At 35.2% G+C, this 14,757-nt stretch overlaps 1 long non-coding RNA gene across 1 annotated transcript; it reads left to right on the top strand.

The window, feature by feature from the left end:
- Window positions 1-4,298: 4,298 nt before the first annotated feature.
- LOC112469776 lies at window positions 4,299-5,358 on the top strand. Its single transcript, XR_003042730.1, has 2 exons — window positions 4,299-4,591; window positions 5,219-5,358. It is a non-coding gene; the product is annotated as an uncharacterized LOC112469776 (long non-coding RNA).
- The last annotated feature ends 9,399 nt before the right edge of the window (window positions 5,359-14,757 follow it).

The raw sequence follows: 14,757 nt of genomic DNA, 5'->3' as shown, positions 1-14,757 counted from the left end.
GTCAAACCAATTTGGTGAAGGATATATTTTAAAAGGCAAAAAAGAGATTTTTTAAATCTGCATGCTAAAACCTGAAAGTTTTCATAAAGAATATTTCAGTTTAATTCTATTATAAGGCATATTTCAATTTAATTCTCTATTAATCCATATTCTGCAGGATATTAATGTGTGATTCATTAACCTCATTCATTCATTATGAAAATAAAGTAGTAAAACATATTCATTATAAATGGACTCATTATGAAAGTAATTTGCAAATTATATTAAGTCCTTACCTTCTAAAATAAACCACATATTTTATTCACATTGCAAACTGTGAATAAATTCACATTTTATTCACATTGCAAACTGTGAAAAAAGTCCTAAACCATATTCCTTATTTTACAAATTTTGTTTGGTATAAATCTCTCAAGTTACAGTAGTCCCCCCTTATCCACAACAGATATGTTTCAAGTCCCCTAGTGGATGCCTGAAATTACTAATAAAACTGAATCCTAAATACACTATGTTTTTTTCCTTTACTTATATATCTTTTCACTTAAAGGAACCACTTTATGGCTTCTTTTTTGGTACATCCAAATTGCCAGCATCAGTACTCTCATGCTTTGAGGCCAATAAGTAAAATGAATTACTTGAACACAAGCACTGCAATACTGCACTGGTCAATCTGATAACCAAGATGGTTATCAGAGGAATAAAAAATTACATCACATAACTCTACCCAACAGAATTATAATTATACCACTTATGTAAAGCTTGAAATAAAGGTAAAAATTCTCACTCAGAATATACTACATTCTTGATCCTGGGAAAATATGAAATCCTCTTCTATTTTTTTTTCTATCTTTGGATTATGTCATTTTTTAAATTCTAGTATGTAACATAGAATTCAAGCAACATAATAAGAGCTTTAAATACAATGTGTATCCCTCTTTAGAGATATAAAATCCATCATTCAAAGCAGATTTTATGTACTTCCTATGTAGTAAGACTAGTAATACTGTTTATTACTGAGAATAGACCAGTACAATTTAGTTTCCCAGGAGAAATGAAAGAGTCCCATTCGTTACTCACAGAGATGCCTCATACAATAAAGTCTGTCATTCTTTAGCAGCTCTAATGGAGAAGCCAGAGGATGTTGCTGCTAGAGAATAATTTACTAACAAAAGCAATGGAAATAAATTGCTTAGAAATGGCGTTAACATGGACCAGCAATGACTGTAAGTGGGTGTCAGGAGGAAGCAGAGGGACAAGCTCACCCCTGTTATTTCTTCTGGTCTCAGAGACCTTCCCTCTCAAGACAGATGATCAGTGGTTGGAATTCTCAAATGGAAAGCTTTGACCTTTTTAATTTTTTACAGTATAGTATCACAAAGAATCTCAATTTAAACAATTATGGCATTTAATTTATATTTGGGAACATAATGAAAGGTTTTATGTTGGCCAGGAAAAAAAAAAAAAAACAAATGTTAGAGTGGCTTAGCAGATCTTAAACTTAAATAATGAAAGTACAACCTAGGGATTCTTCACAGAGACAAATAAAAACTAAAAAATTGAGTGAAAGTATTGATACTTTAATATGTAAATGTTTATTGATAAAGAAAGAACAGATGATGTCAGACATCAATGCCTATTCAAGCTCAGCTGTGTCATTTAAAAATTTTAGCTGTCTAGAAATGGCTAAGATCAATATCAATGTTATCTTCCTTGGTATATAGATCTACAAATTATTGATAAACTAGTCAGGTCACACTTAATTATACTTTATGAAATAAACAAAAAATGTATCCAGTCTTAAGTCACAAGATCAAGAATGTAAAAAGTTAACTCTATGTTCTTTATATAGGTTTACTGTTCTGGGCAAGCTATTCAACCCTGGCCATTTTAAGGTTTCCCCCAGCTCGCCCCTACACAGCAACTGCAGAGATCGTTGGGCCAAGGTTTAGTTGTGTGTTAGGGTGCAAGGAAGCTTTGGAAAGATCTCTACATCATCATCAAACTGACTTGTACAGGTTTCCTCCTAGATGCAAATATTCCCATTCACACAATTCCTCCTATTCTGTCAGTGCCTCTGGGACATAGAAATATTTGCAGACACTGAAAATCCAGGGTTAGAATGTGGAACCCCTAGATGTACCACATGACCATTACCTGCTGACGTCTAGCAGGGTGACAGCAGAGAGCATTCGCTCTAACTTGTTGCCAATAACAATCATTTTCATGATACCTGGCTGTGACATCATTAGTGGTCCCTGAATAAAGTGGCAACTAGTCTCCTAAGATGGTCTCTGCAGGAACCATGACTCCTGGTATTTAGATCCCTTCTACAATGAATGGGGCTGACACCATGACTCACGTGCATCAATGAGATATGGCAGAAGTGATGCTGTACCAGATCTGGATGAAAGCCCAAAGGGTTGGCAGCTTTCGATATTGTAAATTTGGGAGCCCTGACCCGGCATGCACAGAATCCAGACACCACGTGGATGAATCACTGGGAGAGAAGACCCATGGAGAAAAAGAGGCCTGAGACCACATGCAGAGAGACAGAGAAGCTGTCCTGCTTCCTGGCCTTCCAGCTATCACTCCCAGGACCTGCAAATGAAGCCACCTTAGATGTTCCCTTTCTGGCCACCATCTGACTGCAGTTGCCCAGGAGACTGCAACTTAGACCAACGAAAAAATAAAAATAAATTAAAATCTATTTATTTAAGCCGAGGTCAAGGATAGAGTAGACAATAAGGAGAATAGAAAATAGGGAGGCTGGGAGATAGGGATAAGCCAGTTGGGCAGTTCAAGTTCAGATAAAGGTCACACTTCACTCCAGGTATGGCCCTAGAAGGCTGGTCAGGTACAAACAGTGAAGGCTTTGGCTGGGGAGGCTGCAGTGGATGCAGCATGGCTGGAGTGCACTAGCGGGCACTCTAGCTCTCCCCCAGCAGGACGCATGCCTCTGGTGAAGTGAGGGACCCAGGCTGTAACACCCACCCCCTCACCCCATGGCACCCTGTGTCCCTGCTGAGGTGCCTTCATTCTTGATAACTATTGGGGGAAGTGGCTTCAGTTATAAGAATCTACCTGCTTCTATCCTATAGACTATATGGGACTCAGGGAGAGAAATAAACGATTTCAACACTTTGAAGACTCCTCTTCCACACCTTCGTGGCAGGGCTAATGGAGAGGTTCAGGGTAGGTGGATGCCTAGCCCCTAGATCCTCTGTGGGTGGAGTCCCCATATCCACCCGGTGGTGGCTGCTGGGCACCCCTTGCAGCGCCTGCCCCTCCTGGTCTTTGCTATGCAGACACCAGTCTCAGATCCTACCCTGCAAATCCCTCCTCCTGGGGCACCAGGAATCTTCCAGAATTTGTAACCTTGAGCCCATTTCCTGCTGCGTTCAGCTTCAGCTAAATACAAACTTAGATTCCAATTAGCTGCACACTGATGTCGCCCTGGAACTGTTTGAAAAATGACCATTCCTGATGGTGGGTTTTTTTTTTTTTTTGGTTTGTTTGTTTTTTTTTTTTTTGCTATGCAGTATATTATTAAAACAATCAAAACAAATCACAATCACGTCTATAGATTAAATAGTAGTATTGTTAACTTCCTGAATTTTAATAATTGTGAAGGGTGTCTAGGAATTCTTTATACTATTGTGATATTTCCATAAGTCTGAAATTATATCAAAATTAAGCATTATAAAAAACAAAGATTCGTGCACGGGTCCTACTGAAACTTTAACCAGAATCTCTGGGGATAGGCCCTAGGCATCAGTATTTTCATATCTTCCAGGAGATTTCAGCGTGGAGCTGGAATTAAGAAACATTGAGCAAAATCTGCCAGTGGAAGGACTGAGAGAGAGTAGACAACAGGGAGGCCAAGAGATAGGGGCGAGCCAATTGGGCAGTTCAAGTTCAGAGACAAGTGGCCATTTTTTTTTTCAAAGCTGATTTCCTACCAGTATCCTCTGAATGTGCCCCCAGAAATGACTGCTATTTGACAAATAACATTATTTTAAAACCACAAGAACTGATGTTAGTAGAATGGAATGATTCCTTGTTATATGATGATGAACAAGGAAATCCATTATCCTCACTTCCAACCCACTGAGCGCAATCCCTTAAATTATCAGTTCGATCTACCCTTCACCCACTGGGATTTCACTCTCTTAAATAGGAATGAACCATAACTTTTCCTTGTACCTTATGGCAATCAAATTTTTACATTTTGGTGATATGAGTCACTTTTAGAAATTTTTTTCTCTAGTCTGGGCATTTTCAAGTAGATTTTACATGTGCAGTATATTTTTAAACATGAATCAAAAGAAATCTTACAGCATAAAATTACATAAATGCTTTCCAGTTGCCACAGGATTCTGAAGTTGGCAATAAATTTGTCACCAGAATGTAAATCTTCTTCACAGAAATGTGTGCATTTTTATCATACATGATCGCTATGGCTAACATTTACTCCACTGAGAACTTCAACTCCACTACACTCTCCTCAATAGAGCCACTTTGTACCCAGGCTGGCTCACCTTATGGTCCCAGGATGGACACAGAAGCTCTAGGACTCTCAACCAGACTCAGCAAGGTGAGTTGTTGCTTACTTATGAGCAGGATTACCTTAGCATCATAAAATGGCTGCAGTTGGGTCACATTCCCATTTCTAACCCAAATACTAGTAAGGGGATGTTTGCTTGAAAACTCAGGATCCACCTCTTTTAGCTGGAAATGAGTTCAGCATCCCCAAAAGTCTTAGTTCACAGAGAAACAAAACTAACATCACCTTGGGGCTCATTAGAAATGTAGGTTCTCAGTTCCTCCCCAAACCTGCGGAACTGGAAGCTGAATTTTTAGCTAGATTCTCAGGTGATTCATATGCACTCTGAAGCACTGCCCTAAAGGTCAATGGAAAGCAGATACTCAAATACAATATGAACAGTTTGGGTGGTAGGAAACAGTCACTGGCCAGGTCTGCACTGTGCTGCCATACCATTCATTTACAATAACAGTGTTTCTAATTGCAGATGCATTTTGCAATGGATGAAATATTTCTGTTCCCCTAAAATTTATGTGTTAAATCTTAACCATCAATATAATAGTATTAGGAAGTGAGGCATTTGAGAGGTACTTAGGATATGAGAGTAGAGCCTTTGTGAATAGAATTAGTGCCCTAATAAAAAGGACCCAGAGAGCTCTCTTGCCCTCTTCCTGCCAGATGAGGATACAGCGAAGAGATTGCCATCCACAAATCTGGAAGAGGGCCTCATCAAGAACCCGACCATGCTCTCATCCTGATCTTGGACTTCCAGCCTCTAGAACTATAAGAAATAAATTTCTATTGTTTATAAACCACCAGTCTATGCTACTTTGTGACAGCAGCCTAAACTAAGAGAAATTTCTAAGGTGTAATGGACTTGATAAACTCTCCAACCTTTTAGGACCAAGGGCATTACTGATTTTTCCTTAATATTTGTGCATTTTTATTCTATATGGCTATGAATGAGGGTCAAAGGTGTATTAGATAGCATCATAAATGAACTGAAAGATAATTGTATTTTTAAGAAATGCTTGAAAAAATACATTCTGCATCTCCTATTCAGATCCTTTAACAATAATCATGAGAGAGGGAAATCCTCTGCTAAATACAAACTCTCTTTTTGCTACTAACATTGACAGAGGTTTTAACAATGATTATTTTATTTTCTTCCTTTGATTAGTTTGAACTTTAATGTAGAGGGTATGAGTTTCAGTCTACACATTTACAAAATAGTTTTATTTTGCTAAAACTAAGCTTAATTTCTATGTTGAACATTTAACTCACTGGATAGTAGGTGTGGTAAACTGAACAACAGCCATGCAAAGATTTCTCAGTCCTAATCCCTAGAATTTGTCGATGTGTTGCTTTATATGGAAAAAAGGGACTTTGTAAATGTGATTAAATTAAGGACCTTGGGATGGGGAGGTAAATCTGGATTATCCAGGTAGGTCTGATGTAATTACAAGTGTCTTTGTAAGACAGAAGGCACTGTGAAGAGGAAAGCAGAGAGAGAAGATGCTACATAGCTCTGATGACAGAGAAAAGAACTTCGAGCCAAGGAATGTAGGTGGTCACTAGAAGCTGGAAATGTCAAGGAAACAGCTTCTCCTCTAGAGCCTCCAAAGGAACACAGCCCTGCAGACTCATTTTAAACTTCTGACTTCCAGAATTGTAAGATAATAAATTTATTATGTGTAGGTTTTAGTTACTAAATGTGTGGTAATTTGTTTCAGCAGCAATAGAAACTTACAAAGTACTTTAAATTCAGTCTTATTGAGGATCCTCACTGTCCATAGGCATCTGTCAGGATCCTAGGGATCTGTCACAGTGCTCAGATGCAGGGAGAGAGGTCCACTTGGTCTTCAGCCATCCATCCACACATGGGTGTTGACGTGCTGCCATTCCTATCTGTGTAGCCCCTTCAGCTTCATGGATCTCTCTACTCTCCGGCCTCAGAACACAGACTCTGGAAGAATCTATATGGATAACTACTCTACTACTTCTAGGGCAGCTTCATAATTTTGTACAAAAAGTAGAGAAAAATGTTATTAAATGTCCTAAATATAAAGCTTTTCCCTTTTTTCTGTTGTATCTCTCTCACCTTGTCACAGTATATGTTATTTGCTATTTAATGCTAGTCTAAATAAAGAAAAAGTAAAATATTAAATAATTACTATGAATTTCACTGTTCATCTTTATATTGTGCAATGGCAGTTTTAAGTGCAAGTAGAGGAGCATCTAACACATATGTACAATCCTTAAATTATACAATTCATCACTTGTAGCTAGTACATACATATGTATTTTGTTTTTGCAAGAACAGCAGAAACTCTGCACAAAACTAATTCAACTGTTTTTAGTTCACTTCTTGATATGTGTACATTTCACCAGTACACTTTACCTTCTGGCTGGTGATGAGTAAGGAAGGACCAAAATAAAAAGGAGCAGTGGGTTGCCTCGTCACTCCTTTTCCTTTGTCGTTATCATTTTCAGCATAGGTGGATGACTAATAAAGGGAAGTACACAGTAAGAAGGATATATCAAATCCCTTGGTTGAGGTAACTCCTGTTTCTTAGGGTGCAATTGACTTCTTTCTGCATTCGAAGCACCTTCTGGTTCTGATGGGAAGCATAGACTCAGGGCCATCAGTGCCTCCAATTACTCAGTCACAGACATAATACACTTTGAGTCCACTGGAATTCTAAACTCAGGCAGGATTGGAAAATGGTCCTGTGCTCATGCACATGCTCTGTTTTTCCATTAGACTTCACTTACAAAACACAAGTTCAAAGATAAAATCATTTTCAAGAAGGCAGCAGCGAATCATTAAACCAAGCACATGGCGCTTCTGAGAGGCTGCTTCCTCTCTAGACTCTCACTTCCTCCCAATGTCTCTGTCCCGGATGTTGGGCTCAAGGACCTTCTACTTCATTACTTCCTGTCTCTACTTTCCCAAGCCCAAAGGAATCTTTATCTAGTATGGGAAATTGAAACAAATTAAAGTTTTATAGTCCTAAACATTTTGTTTCCAGTTGCAAAGTCACTAGCCAGGCTGCACTTCTTAGGACTAGAAAGGCTGCATTAAGTCCTCTGCAACTCTTTAAGAAGACTCTGGAAGTCTCTCTAAGAAATTTTGCTCTCTGAGGCTAACACATATTGTAAGAGTAAGCTGGTTTTATGGGAGAGTTAATGAGGCACTGAAAATTATGTTACTTATTCCTAACATAATAAAATATGACTGACACAACATAAATTCCATTTCTCTTCCAACACACATTCTTATAAAAACTCAATAAAATAGCTTTTATTGAGAACAGATTTTGATATTTCTTTTAACTTCTTCAATAAATTGCCAGATTTCATGGACACTGTTAATTATATGCTTAAATGCAAATGCATTTAAAATATTTTATTATTGCTGTCTAAGTAATTACTTAGAGGCAATGTAAAAACCATATGTAATTGCATAGACTGAAGATATTTTTATTTTAAAGTTTTCAGCCTTGAGAAAGAAAACTGGCATAAACTCTTAGAGAAACATTTTTCACTTCAAAACTTTAACAGAATACCTATATAGATTAAAAAAAATTTTCCCTTCGTGAATGCATGTGTGTTTAGGTGGATAAAGAGACTTTTAGAATCATTTACAATCATTCATTTATACAGTCATGGTTCATAGGTGAAGGGGGAAAAAAAAAAACCTTGGCAAAGTAAAATCCAGTTTTATTGTCTTTCTCTCCTTTATTGTCTCATCGAAGTCAAATTCTCAAAGCCTGACTCTTCCAAGGAATAGCAAATTACTTTGCATTTACATCACTACCTTTTTCTTTATCAAAATCTCATCTGGGAGCATATAAAATCAGTAAGAAAAAGGACAAACAATATTTAGATGACAGGAATAAAGACAATTGACAAAAATTTGTAAATTTATAAAGGCTGTTACATTAGGCCACTCCAGAGGGCACCATATACACTGCACTCCACATCAAGCAACACAATGACTGTTGTTCACTGCCTTGTTCTTAACATTTTTTATTATGTTCGCATTTGGTACAGAGGTTAGGAACATGGCAACTGCTTAGTTTTAAATCTTCCCACTTCTCTTGGAAACCAAATAGAACACCAAAGAGAACAAAAAAATAAGCCATGAAGTACATCTTTGGTGAAAGTAGGAGACAGAGAAAACTCCACAAACTCCAAATTATGTGTAAATGTGGCCAAAAGAAACTGAGACCAAGTCCTGTGCAGGAAGCTGCCAGATGTAGTGGGGAAGAATAGAGAGGCCTTTTGATATCAAATGTTTGTTAGAAATCAACAAATATCCCATTCTGAGTAAGAAATATTTGAACAAAAAATTAAATATACCAGGGCGTACTTGCTGAAAAAGGAGAAGAAAGTCATGAAACTTCTGAGTGAAACCCAGAAAAGGAAAATTTCAAAAAGTACCCACTTTAGAAAAAGAAAAAGGGATGTCTTAGAAGACAGGGGCTATGTCTCTCAGTAGTAGCAGCTAGTGAAGGGATAGGGAGTTCAGGGTTAGTAATAGAAGGACATTGAAAACCATGTAGGTTCTAGAGCCAGAAGAAGCCAGGCAACACAGAGACCCCTATTATCAAGAAACAGTCCATATGGTAGCAACAAAGCAGAAAAACCTTGGAAATTCACATCTCCCCACTGTTTATCCCCAACTCTCCACATATAGAGGAAACTCCTGAAAAATAGATAGTCCAGGGCAATACAAGTCATTCAAATTTGGTAACAACAAAAAGAATGAACGAAGTGATTGTGGAATATTCCAGATATGACATGTAAAGAGCTCAGAAATCATTACTCTGTCTTTATAATAAGAAAAAGCTAAATAAACTAAAAATCAATGACTTATCTTAGATCTTGCAGAACTAATGTCGCAGGGCAAGTCACTACCTTGAAATCTGGAGAGACAGGTGAATCAGGAGATTCAGAGCCAAGATCTTCTTACCAGGAGCAAAAGCTGCTAGAAACATGAACTGGTAGAAACACATAAATTGTAATTTTGATGAATTGCTAGAGGCTGAGTGTGAATTAGCTTGAGAAAGAGAAATTCTTGGATGCCTCAGTCTTAGGGGAAACCCTATCCTTTTGTAAGTTTTATCTCTAGGAACTCCATTAAGTTCTCACAGAGAAGGGCCAAAAAAGGAGCTCATTGTGACTCTGGGAAAAGGAAGGCAGAAGAATAACCACTGTGAAATATACCCAAATTGTTCTCTGTAACAAAAGCCTAGTCTCCAGGGCAGGGCCGGTGGCATATATTACCAGAGTTTTATCTCACCTGATGCAAAGTGCATTCTCCAACACCACCTCTTCTAGCCTAACTATCTCAACTAAATGGGGGATGGTGTGAGGATGGGGAAACATAACAGTTGAGAAGGTCATGGTCAATGGACACAGGCTCACTAATAGAATGATATTTAATTGATTATAAAAAAATTATTTAAAAAATTTTATAAAATATTATAAAATGATTCCCTTCAATCATATCTTACTACTACACCAATTAGACATCAGTATAATAATGAATTATAACTAAAAGAGCTGCAAGATGCAGCTTGAGATTTCTTAAGGAAACCCAAAGATTACAAGACGAAAACAAGAACACTAGAAGACTGTGAAGTCTCTGGTATATATAGCTACAGCAAATATGAAATGTTATTCTGCTCCTAGTCAGGTTAATGTAAAACCCCACACTAAAAGTCAACTTACCCAGTTCCCACTAACTGATATATTTTATGTCTGGCTTTCCACAAAAAAAATGTATATAAGGCAGACTGAAAGGCATGAGAAAAACAGTCTGAAGAGACAAAGCAAGCATCAGAACCAGACTCAAATATGACAGATTTTTGAATTATCAGACAAAGAATCTACAATAAATGTAATTAATATGTTAAGAACTCTAATGGAAAAGTAGATAACATTCAAGACCAGGTGGATTATGCAGTTAGAGAGATGAAGAAACTAAGAAAGAATCAAAAGGAAATGCTAGAAATCAAAAGCTTCATAACATAAATAAAGAATGCAGATTGTCTTTGATGGAAACATCAATAGATCGAATATGGCAAGAAAAAATTAATGAGCTTGAAGATAAGTCAATAGAAACATCTCAAACTGAAATGAAAGGAGAAAAAAGAATAAAAAATGAAAAGAAGGAAAGCCCAAAACATCCAAAAAAGGGGGAAATTATCAAAGTTATAATTGTAATTGGACTACCAGAAGGAGAATAGAGACAAGGACAAAAGAGATAATAAAGAAATAATAAATGAAAAATCTCCAAAATTAATGGTAGACACCAAATCACAGATCTAGGAAACAGAGCGTATCAGCAGGATCAGTACCAAAATATCTATACCTACATATACTATGTTCAAACTAAAAAAAAAAAAAAAAAAAAAAAAAAGAAGAAAGAGAAAAAAATCTTAAAAGAAGCCAAGTAAACAAGTAAATAAAACAATTGACCTGTAAAGGAAAAGCACAAGTAAAGCAAACTGCTTATCAGAAACCATGCAAGCAAGAAGAGAATGAAGTGAAATATTTAGTGATGAAAGAAAAAAAACCCCACCAACCTAGAGTTCTATAACCAGCAAAATTATCCTTCAAAAGAGGAGAAAAACTTTCTCAGAGAAACAAAAACCAATACAATTTATTGCCAGAAGACTTGCTCTAAAAGAAATTTAAAATCAGTTCTTCAGAGAGAAGAAAAATAATATTGGTCAGACATTCAGATCTCCATAGAAGAAGGAAAATCATTAGCAAAGGAATAAATAAAAGTAAAATGCAATCTTTATTTTTCTTATTCATAAGATAAATGGTTGTTCAAAGTGATAATTGTAACATATTGATGATAAAATATGAATAAATGAAACAAATAATAATAATTTAAGAGGAATGAGAGGGAGGAATTGGGAATACTTTGTTATAAGGTACCTCCCCCATCTAAGAAATGGTATAGTGTTATTTGAAAGTAGACTTAGATTAGTTGTAAATATATATTGTAATTTCTAGGAAAATCATTAAATTTTTTTTAAAAGTATAATTGATATGCTAGGAGAGTATAATATTAAGTCATACAAAATAATCAGTTCAAAGCAGAAAAGTGGTATGGAATAAAGAACAAGTGCAAAAAATAGAAAATAGTTACAAACATAGTAGACATTAATGTTTGTCTATTACAAACATAGACATTAATCCAATTATATCAATAATTACTTTAAATGTGAATGGTCTAAATACATCAATTAAAAATCAGAGGTTGTGAGAATGGATAAGAAAATAAGACCTAATTATATGTCGTCTACAAGAAACTCACTTTTAATATAAAGACTCATATAGGTTTAAAGTAATGGGATAGAGAAAGATGTAACATGCTAACACTAATCAAAAGAAAGTTGGAGTAGCTATATTATTTTCAGACAATGCAGACTTTAGAATGAGAAAAGTTATTACAAATGAAGAGGAGCATTATATAATGTTAAAAGGGTTAATTCACCAAGAAGACGTAATAAAAAGTCTAAAGAAGAAAAATAATATGATTATATCAACTGATGCTGAAAGACATTTAACAAAATCCAACACTCATTTATGATAAAAATTCCCATCAAACTTAGAATAGGGAAACTTTCCTATAGATGATAAAAAACATCTATAAAATATCACACTTAATGGTGAGAAACTAGATGGTTTCCTCTTTTAACTGGATAAAAGAAAATGTCATCCTGTCTCATAACTTCTACTCACATCATACTAAAACTCCTAGCTAGCACAATAAGAAACTAAAAGAAAATAAAGATATACAGATTAGGAAGGATGTAATCAATTTGTTCTTGCTTGCAGATGACATGATTTTATATGTAGAAAATTCTCCCAGAAAACATTAACAACAACAACAACAACAACAACAACAACAACAAAAAAAAACCTCTTGCAACTGAGTGAGTATAGCAAAGTCGTAGGACAATATATAGAAAATAATTGTTTTCTTATATACCAGCAGTGAACAATTGGAATTTGATATTAAGAAAATACTACTTAAATAGTACCGAAATAAGAAATATTTAGGTGTAAATCTAACAAAATATGTGTAGTATCTATATGTTGAAAACTATAAAACTCTGATAAAAAAGTAAAAGATCTAAATAGACAGATAGCTCACGATCATGGTTAGGAGACTCGATATTGTTAAAATGTCAATTATTCCTAATGATCTATAGATTTAATGCAATCTAACCAAAATCCCAAAAAGATATTTTATAGATATTGACAAACTAATATAAAGTTTATATGAAGATGCAAAAGACCTAGAATAGCCAAGATAGTTCTGAAGAACAAAATTTGAAAATTCTCACTACCTAATTTAAATACTTACTTTAAATACTTACTACGAAGTAATCAAGTCAGTAATATGTTAGTGTAAGAGTGGACACATACATCAAAGGAACAAAATCTAAAGTACAGAAATAGACCCACAAAAATATAGTCAATTGATATTTTATAAAGGAGGAAAAGCAATTAAATGGAAGAAAAAAATAGACTTTTCAACAAACAGTGATGTCTATATGCAAAAAAAGAAAGAACTTAAGATTCAGATCTTAAAACTTTCATAACAATTAATTCAAAATGAATTGTACACCTAATGTGAAATGCAAAACTTTAAAACACCTACAGGAAAATGTAGGAGAAAATTCAGGTAACCTTGGGTTTGCTGATTTTTTTAGACAAAATACCAAAAGCATGATCCAAGAAAGAAAAAAAAATTGAACTCTAAAACTCAATAATAAAAATGAACAACTCACTTCCAATTATATGACATTTTGCAAAGGGCAAAACTATAGCAATAGTAGAAATATCAGTGGTTGCCAGCAGTTCAGGAAGAAGGGGTAAGGATTAAATAAGTGAAGTATATGGAATTTTTCAAGGAAATGAAAAGATTCTGTGTGATACTATAATGGTGGCTACATAACACTATGCATTTGTCAAAATCTATAGAAGTCTACATCACGAAGAATGAACTTTAATGTATGTCAATTTGAAAAAATTTATGTCGGATAGAATGCATAAGGTGAGAATAACCTAACTGTATTAAAAATGTATAAGGCAATTTTATTAAAGGGAGTGGGGTGGGGGGAATCCCTGACCTGAGCAACTTTGGAAATGAAGGAGTCTGTAAAATTAAAAGCAATGAAATGATACATAACCATTTTACTCTAGTTAATAAAATCTTTTATCTGGAATTAAACACTGGAATTAAACAATTAAATAAATGATGGTAGATCCACTATTGGATCTGTTTACCACTGTTCAAGTGGGAGACTTCAGATAAGCAAGAGGCTGCGTCTAGACTGGTCCATAATATAATGGACTGAAGTTGGAACCATCAGTATAAATTCATGTTTAGTTCAATATAGACACAACAGTTACATATAGAAACATTTATAGATATGTGTCCATATCCAGGTTAGGATACATACATATATTTCTTTGTTTTGTCATCTGACAGGGACTAGAAGCATCGACACTCCAGTAATAACAAGCACACGTAGTGCCAAGATCTTGATTTCTAATATTGGTCTCCAATAAAAAGAACCATAACTCCTTGGAGAAATGGTGGGCTCTTAAATGTGGGACAATGTGGGACAGAAAATGAAAATAACGAGCCCGGAGTATCTTGTAATGCCAGAAAGTAATGAGGTGTAAATAAATAAATAACATAACAATAGAGATATGTCAAAGGGACACAGGAGTTACTGAAAGAACTTCCAATGGCCAAAAGTGGAGCAATTTGAGCAACTAAATAAATTAAACAATAGAATAGAACAAATATGAAAAAATATAATTCAATAAAACTCCCCTGATATTTAAAGCAAGACTTAAATTTTATATATTAAAAGGAATACCATAATACAAGTAAAATTAACCCAGGATAGTCAATATTAAGACATATACTATTAAAATTATTAAAATTTAAAAATAAAGAAAGAATCCTTTGGATAGCAAGATGAGATCAATTCTAAAAAGGGGAGAAAGCCAAGCATCAGACCTTTCCACTGCAACATTTAATACCTGAGCACAGTGGTCCAACAACTAAAATACACCAATAAAAAGAATGTGCAGGCCAAGCATTTTCACATTAAGCCAAATTGTCCTTTAAAGATTGGAAGCGAAGACTTTTGAACATGAAAATTAGAGTG

The sequence above is a fragment of the Pteropus alecto genome, unplaced genomic scaffold (assembly GCF_000325575.1).
Source record: "Pteropus alecto unplaced genomic scaffold, ASM32557v1 scaffold10, whole genome shotgun sequence".
Lineage (NCBI taxonomy): Eukaryota > Metazoa > Chordata > Mammalia > Chiroptera > Pteropodidae > Pteropus > Pteropus alecto.
This window is presented reverse-complemented; position numbering and strand designations above follow the sequence as displayed.